The following is an 8,859-nucleotide window of genomic DNA, read 5'->3' as shown; positions in this document are numbered from 1 at the left end:
TCTATGAAGAAACTGAGTTTTGGATATAATAAAAAAACTTTCCAGGGTTCTAATAGGTCCTCAGAAAATACTTGTAGAATGAAAGAATGTAATTACAGCTCTGTTAGTCAGCGCCTCGGGCCACAGCCCAGCACTCTCTTTTCATCCCTAGTTCTATAGTGTATCATCGAGGGTCTCATAATCACCCAGTGTAGACAACCTACTCGGCAAGCCCAAGACCTGCTCACACTTCCATATGTAGCTGCCCCTTGCCACCTTTCCAGCCCAGTGTTGCATACTTCAGAGCTACAGTCCACTCTCAGAAAGCCAGAGTCCAGAGTGAGGTCCACACAGGTCTTGCCAACAAGTTAGGGACTACCTAAACAGAGAATTCTGGGATTGTAGGGACTCAGAACATGATCTACAAAGAAGCATGGGCCCTTGGCTGTGTGGGCTTCTTGCCCCATGGAGAGGGGTGCAGCTGAAGGTGGGCCAAAGGTTGGCTTCCAGCTCTAGATTATTGGAAATAATAAATGTGAGAAATGAGTGAAATAAGTAGATAAAGACAAAACATTTCAAAAATATACAATGGATTCATATGTACTTACAATGACAAAAAGAAACTTCAGAACTAAATTTCAGGAACACATTGGGAAAGACTTAACCAATGCACATTTGTTAGTTATTACTATTACTCTGTTTGATTTTGTTTTCTTTTAGGTATGTTCTTGACTTATCCCTGGCAGAAGTTGATCTCACTAAGCTTTTGTGGTCTGGGATTGGGTTAGGAGGAGGTGATGTTGAGGACAGAAGGGAAATATGGTTCTTGTTGCTGTGCTGCCAAGAGCCATCCCATCCTCTGGAATTAAGATTTGAGCATTTAAAAAGCTACGAATCCTGTTTAATGCTCATTCTCTATATCCAATCAATCACTATGTCCAATCAATTTTATCTAATAAATATCTCTCAAATCCCTGTTCTTCTCTCTAGTTTAATTTCCTCACTTTAATCAAACTATTATCATTTTTCTTCTGAGCTCACCTCTTAAATGGTTTTCTCCAATCCATTTTTTGCACAACTGTGAAAGTCAGCTTGCTAAATGTAAATTGAATAATGTCACTTTCTCTCTTAAAATTCAGCAGTGGCTTCTCATTTTTTTTTTTAAGACAGTTTCTAAAATCCTGAGGTCTACACGAACTGGACCTAGCATCCTCATCTTGTATTCACTCGCTGAGCTCCAAGCTGAATTGGTCTGTTTTCAGATTCTCGAACATTCCAAACTCCCTCCCATCTCAGAGCCTTTGCATAAGTTTGCTCTCTTGTCCAAGACATTTCCTATCCTCTCCTCTCTTTTTCTCAAATCTTAAATGTCGCTTCATGAGAGAGTCCTTCCCTGACTGCCCCTACCCTCAGACTGGGTCACATCTTCTGTTAGGTTTCATAGATTCCTCCATTACCATTAGCAGTATCAAAATTAATTAATTGCCTAACTCATTGGCTTGGGGACTATCTTTCTTGCTAAATTATAAACTTCATCAGAGCAGGAACTGTATTTGTTTTATTCACCACTGTATCTCTAATGCCTAGCACAGAGCCTTAAACACAGTACACATTTCATAACTAAATTCTAGCACCTTCTGCAAGCCAGGCACTCCTAGGCGCAGGCTGTAGGAATGGGTAAGTAATCTCAGACCTCAAGGAGCACATGGTTCAGTGATTAATCCAGTAAATTCTGCAACCCTCTGTCAGTTTCTTTCTCTTTTTCCATTTATTTTGGTTCAGCTTACTCCATATACTGCATTGTCTCGCTTTCAGACAACAATTGACTTTTTGACAAATACTAAAGAAAAAGAAAAGATTTAAAACCTCTGTCTTTTTAGTGTCATCTGTTATTAGTTTTCTCTCTCCAGCTAATAAATGGACACTATTTTTCTTCAACCTCTTCTCACATCTGATACACTTAAAGAATGTATGGCTGTGTCTCTCTTTGTCCCTTGAAAATTGCAATGCATTCCTTGCTTTGGATTTTTTTTTATTATTGACATAAAAAGCCATTATGTTTGCCTTCCTTCTTGATGACTCTTATTGTCTGAAAACTTCTCAATATATTCCATCTTTCATACGATGTCCTTTTTTGTTGTTGTTAGAGATGTATGTGCATTCTTTTTTCTTTCCTTTCAGTTTTATGCATAAAGATAATTTTTTCTGCTTTTTTATTCATTTCCTTAAGAAATGTTTAGACATAATTTTATTTGTTTAATTCTGTTTATGATTATATAAGCGACACATTCATAGTAAAATAAAAAAGAGTGAGAAAGAGGAGGAAAAGAGGGAGGGACAGAAGTAGGGAGAGAGGAGGGCAGGAAATATAGTTTCAGGCAACTAAGAGCTGGTTTACAAGAGGGAAAGAAAAGGACAGTGAGAGAGGGAGGGTGGAGTGTTAAAAAAGAGGTATAAATAGGGAACCGATTGAAGAACAGGTGAGAGAGGAATCTGAAAATGGTGCCTGGAGCTAAGTAAAGGTGAAAATTTCACATTCACCTTGGTTTTTAATATACCATCAATTGACTTACCAACCTAAATCCTCTGTTCCTCTGCAGGAAGAGGTGGTAAACTAAGAGCAAGTCTCCATAAACCCATCTCTCTTTGGGTAAAATAGTTGCCGGCCTGTGGGTAGATCGATGATGGTATCTTCAGAAAGGAAGCTCTGATAGACAAATGCAGACATAGTTATTTTTTATTATCTTTTTAATTTATCCTTTGACACATTCATAAGATTATCTATGCCTATGTGTTACTTTTAAAACAAAATAATACAATCAGCACCTGCGAATCCACCACCCAACCCCAAAACTAAAACATTGCTGATAACGCCTATAAACCTGCAAGTCCTCTTATATTCCATTCCCTTGATTCTTCCCACTTAAGGTAACCATTATTCTGAATTTTATGTTTATCAACCTATTGTTTGTATGCCTATATGCATGATTGTATTACAAATGTATGTGTGCTTAATACATATATGACCTAAATGTAAACAGATATTTTTATACAACAAAAAGCAAACATTTGCTACAGCATATGAGAAACATACAGCTATTGCCTAGATCACATGCTTTACCTGGGCACACTATCCTCGAATTCTGGGGGTGGGGTGGGGTGGGGCGGGGAAATTAAGGCTTTTTGTCCATTCATGTACACTTTGGGAAGTGGAAGTGAAGAGATTCATCACAAATAGTTTTCGTACAACACCGAGAGGATAGGCAGGGAGAAAAGGACTGTAGAAGCCCTCTGAAAGGGCTGGGGAATGGAAAATCAGCGAATCTGCCATCAGAGCAAACTTGGAGCTTAACACTGGATTCTCCTTATTGCTACACTTACTACTAAATGGTGAATAGAAAATTTCTAAAAATAAAAATTTTTCTGTTTTTAGTCTCTGAATTGAAAATATTTCTGTTTTCTTCTCCTTTCAAGATTTATTTTCATTATAAATAATCTGGGATACTTTCTTTATAGAAAAATATTACATGATTATGAACTTTTATTTTTAAAGGAAGGAAGGGAAAAAAAAGAAGGAGGCAGGGAGGGAGGGAGGGAGGAAAGGAAGAAAGAAGATTTCTGACTGGAAAGGGTTTACTTTTCAGTTCCTTTCATATTTGTTTATAATAAGACTCAATATCATAAAAATGTAAATTCTCTTCATTTGATCTGTAAATTCAATGAGATTCCAGAGTAGCAGTAGATTTCATTTAAATACTTGATTCTGAAATGTTTATGACTGAGTAAATGCCCAACATTAGCAAAACCATTTCTGAAGAATAAGACGGGAGGACTTACTCTACCAGAGTTCAAGACACATATAAAACAATGGTAATTAAAATAGTGTGGTATTGGTATAGGACAGAAAATGGGATATAATAGAGAGCCCAGAAACAAACCCATGAATATATGGAAGTTTGATACATGATGCAGAGGGCACTGCAGATCACTAAAGAAAAGAGAGACTACTTAATAAATGATGCTGGTATAATTGACTATTTGGAAAATATGAGATTAGATATGGAAAAATGTGAGATTAGATACTTATATCATACCTCAGATCAATTCTAGATTGATTAAAGACTTAACTAAAAAAAATTAAAAGTTTTAAAAGAAAATATAAAATATCTTTATGAACTAGATGTGAGGAAGGACTTCTTAACATACAAAAAGAGCTAAATATCATATGCCCACTAGATTTGAAAAAATTAAGAAGTGTAAAAATAACAGGTGTTGGCAAGGATATGGATCAAAGGGAATGTATACAGTCGCTGCTTGAAGGAAGTATAAGTTGGAATAATTGGAATCACTTTGGAAAACAATGGCATTATCCTATAAAGCTGAATATTTGTATACCTGTTAGGACACAGCAATTCCACTCTTAGGTATTACTCTAGCACTGTGTTTTTCTAACTTTACTGAGCTGCAGCATCAGGTGGAGAGCCATGCAGTTTGGCTCCCACCTCTGGAAATTCTGGTGTAAGAGGTCTGGGATAAAGTCTGTAAATTTGCTTTTTTAAGAAGTACACAAATGATGAGACTGCTGCTGGTTTCCAGTCAGTTGCAGTAGTGCTTCTCCAGATTTCTTCACCTGTGTCTTAGGAAACAGGAATGAGAATGTTGAAAGCCATATTGTTCATGATAGCAAAAATCTGGACACAACCCAGTTATCCATCAGCGGAAGAATGGATAAATTGTATGTAGTATGTTCACACAATGAAGTATACGACATTGAAATGAATAAACTATAAGTATGTGTAACAACCTGGATGAATCCTAGAAGCGTAATATTAAGTAAGAAATGTAAGTCACAGAAAATTACATATAGCATGACACCACTTTTTAAAAACTAAAAAATTAAATAATATATTGCTTAGGAAAAAATTAAATATAAAACAAGAGAATGAAAAGCTCAGAAAATGAGATAAGGAAGAATTGCATAACTAGTTGCAACAGTGTGAATATTATGGTAGCTTTTAAGGTGAATGATGGTTTCAGAATTATCATAAGTTACATATATTCTCCTATATATGGAAAACATATACATAGTACACTTAAAAAGGAAAAAAAATTAAATGGGTATCAAGCAGGTACACTAAATGAGACAGGAAAAAATTAGAAGGACACTAAAATTGTAATAACTAAAATACTCATTGGACATAGTAAATGACAGAAATGATCCTGGAGAAAATTGATATGCAATGTGCAGGACAAACTAGAGACATCCTCTTGCAGAGAGAAAACAAAAAAAAAAAGATTAAAAAATTATGAAAAAAGAGATGATACATGTGCAGAATTGAGGATAGAGATCTAACAGTCTCCTGAAACAGAGATTGGAGCAAACAGAAAGAAATAAGATTAAAGTTATATTTAAAGAACATTCTCACATGTTGAAGAAAGACCTTAGTATTTCTTATCAAAAACACTCCCAAATGCTAGCAAATTAATGCAGAAGCCCACATTGATGCATTCCTGGTAAAAGTTCAAATATCAAGAATAAAACGTGACTCTTACAAGCATTCTGCCAGAATACAAAAGATAGAAAATAAACAGACTAACCAAACAGAGTAAAATTCATGCTAGCCTCAAACTTCTCTGGAAAAATAAACACTACAAAAAGAGTGATTTCAAAGTTTATTTGGGAAAATAAATGAATATGACTACAGAAACTTTGAACAAAGAAAGAAAAATTATAATGAAATAGATTTGAACCATAGATATTAAAATGTAAATTATAATCATTAAAATGATGTGACACTGATAAAGAAATGGAGAGTTCATTAAAAGAGAATAGTAAATCTAGACACAGAATTATATATAACATTTCTTATCAATATATCATGATACACATGTCATAAAATAGATACGATATATTCATGTATTTACATATACTTAATATGTATTATATATTATGTGACATACATTTATATATAATGTATATGTAAATATATTAAAATGTATGGTATGCAATTATATAATATTAATATATAATAATTCTAGATAACATAATGTATAATACCATTTATATTTATATATTAACATATATTTAAAACTTAATATGTGATAAAGATGTGCCTAGGAGCAGGTTATTCACTATATGATGGTACAACAACCAGTAAATTTTTCAGAAAATAATAAAGCTGGTATCATAAACCAAAATATTTTTCAGTAAACTAAAGAGTTAAATTTTTAAATGATAATATAAAAAGAACCAGAATAAGTGAAGATTTATCTGAATCTGTGCAAGGAAGTACTTTCTAAGAATAAAAGAAGAAGAAGAAATCAAGAGAAAAAGATTGACATATTTTCCTATAAAATTTTTTAAAATTCTCCATGTCAAAAAAAAAATCATAAAAAGCAATAAAAGGCAAACTACAAACTTGGACAGAATATTTGCTTCATATAAATTCTAACGATTCTTACCACTAATACTAAAACATATGTTACAGTAAGAAATGTTACTTAAGGAAATCAGTAAGAAAAAGGTAGACATCCCATTGGAAATATGGGTGATTGTGATAAACACATCACAAAGTAATATTCAAAGACACAGAAATTGTAATAAATAAGAGAAAATTCAACCGACGAAATTTTTTTCATCTATTCGATTGAGAATGATGAAATATTTTCCATTTTAAATATCATGAGACGATATTTAACAGCCATCCTCTAAGGCCACTTAAAGTTAATTAAGGTAAATGGTCTAGCAAGGTTTAGAGCTCATGTCTCAGGGCAGATGTGGAGCTATTCTGGTGACAAAGGGGCTTTGAGACTTTGTTCTGATTTATGCAACTCGCCAGACATTTTTAAGCAGTTGATATTATAGATGGCCACATAAGAAAAAAATGGCGATTATTAAGAGGCTTCTGCCTTAAAACATGAAGGCTGAGAAGACATAGCTGATGTCCTTAAAACTTTGAATAGCAGGCACTGAATAGTATGTTCACTGAATTCCAGAACTGGAGGTCAGGGGGTTCCTAGACAAACTAGGAAGCCCTGTGTAACATAGTGAGTTATAAACATTGAAGACGTTACCCCGTAATAGTTGATAAGAGCTTATGCTATACGAATGCAAATTTTATTTTGTATCAAATACAAAGACAAAATATAACAATAGCAAATACAATACAAATTAAGGTGACGGTGAAGAGGCTTTCATAAGTCCAAATACATATGTGGGTTACAGACTAAATGTTATTCAGTTCCAAACTGACCCTTGAAAAGTTAAAAGCATCACATTCTTTATAGTTTAGAATTATTTTTTTTCTTTTAGAATTATTGAGGATGACCCAGCATTAGCACCATGGTTTGCAAACATTCTTTTGTTTGTGTTTCTGACTCTGGAATCCTGCCTCTAGAAACTTTTATCTCCCTCGCACTAGTTGTCTTCAGTGACATCATTTGGAGGATGACAGTTTGGATTCTAATATTGGTGGCAATCCTAAAGACTGGAAACTTTCCATTTTACAAGTAAACAGAAGCCATAAACTAGTATGAAATTACGGTCATAGAAAAAGAAAGTTGAAAATATAAGGCCCAACTGTTATTTTGTATGTAAAAAGCTTTCATTCATTCATTTGTATGCCTTTCTGGGTCTTCCCACTTACATCTGGTCAGTTGAAAAGGCCACTGTGGACAGTGCTGGATTCACTATCAACCCAGGGTGAACACTTCATTGGGGTGAGCATGCTTACTGGATTAGAGTCACATTGGTCCAGATTCACTGTACTCCTGCTAAGAAATACTTTCTGGCCTGTGTGTTTGTCATGTGTACTCAGAACACCTGAACGTGCGTCCTTTCCTAACTTTGCCTCTTTATTCTCCTCAGGACTACTGGCTCTCTCTCCTTTACAAGCGCCTGGTCGGCCCCAAAGTCTTGGCCGTGCACGTGGCTGGGCTCCAGCGGAAGCCACGGCCAGGCCGAGTGATCCGGGACAAACTAAGGATTTATGCTCACTGCACAAGCCACCACAAGTAAGTCTTCGCAGAGATGGCCCAGAAAGCCACCCTATGGGCTTCAGGCTTTCTGCCCCTCTTCGAATTCCGTGTCATTTGGGACTCCTTCAAGACTTACTGAAAACTGCCTCTGGAATCACTCACTCTACCTGCTCTTCTCGGGTTTCAAACACTCTCTGATAAATAGCTTTTTCTCCAAGTAAACTCCTTTCTCACACTTAGAGGATTTATTCATAAAAGGTTCATTAAAATACATACCATTTGTTCATTTACTTCTTCATTCAAAAAATTTTTATTGAGTATTTTCTCTGTGCCAGTTGATGTAATGCCCAAGAGGCTTTTTTGTGTGACTCTGGCTGAACCAAGGCAAGAGATATAAAATCCGTTTCTATGATCCACCAGCGGAGCCCGAGGAAATAAGTCAGCATTTCCAAGACACATGCTGGAGAGCTATACCACTAAGAACTTAGCCCCAGAGCAGTATGTCCCAAACTAGCATGAAAGGAGTGCCCCAAGATAGTCGTGCCAGCTTTGGAGACATTTTCAATATTTCAAAAATCTTTTCAGCTATTTTCAGGGTTAAGAAAAATAAAATTTAGGCTTCCTGTTTTAGAAAGCTGGACCTTCAAAAACTCAGCATGGTAATGTGTGGTTATCCTACTCTTTTTGATCTGAAGCACTGGTTGTCATTAGAGTTGTCTTTAAAACAAACAAGAAAAATAATTATCAGTGAATAAAGTTTAGCAGATAAACATTTTAAAACATGAGGAGCATAAGGTAAAAACTTGAAACTGAGCCTAAAGCAAAATCCCTCAGACCAGATATGGCCTTCTTACATCATTTCCTGTTTAAGGAGCAGAGTGGGCAGCCCTTTGGGGGAGGGCG

This window comes from Pteropus vampyrus, unplaced genomic scaffold, assembly GCF_000151845.1.
Source record: "Pteropus vampyrus isolate Shadow unplaced genomic scaffold, Pvam_2.0 Scaffold238, whole genome shotgun sequence".
Lineage (NCBI taxonomy): Eukaryota > Metazoa > Chordata > Mammalia > Chiroptera > Pteropodidae > Pteropus > Pteropus vampyrus.
Note: the sequence above shows the minus strand (reverse complement) of the source record.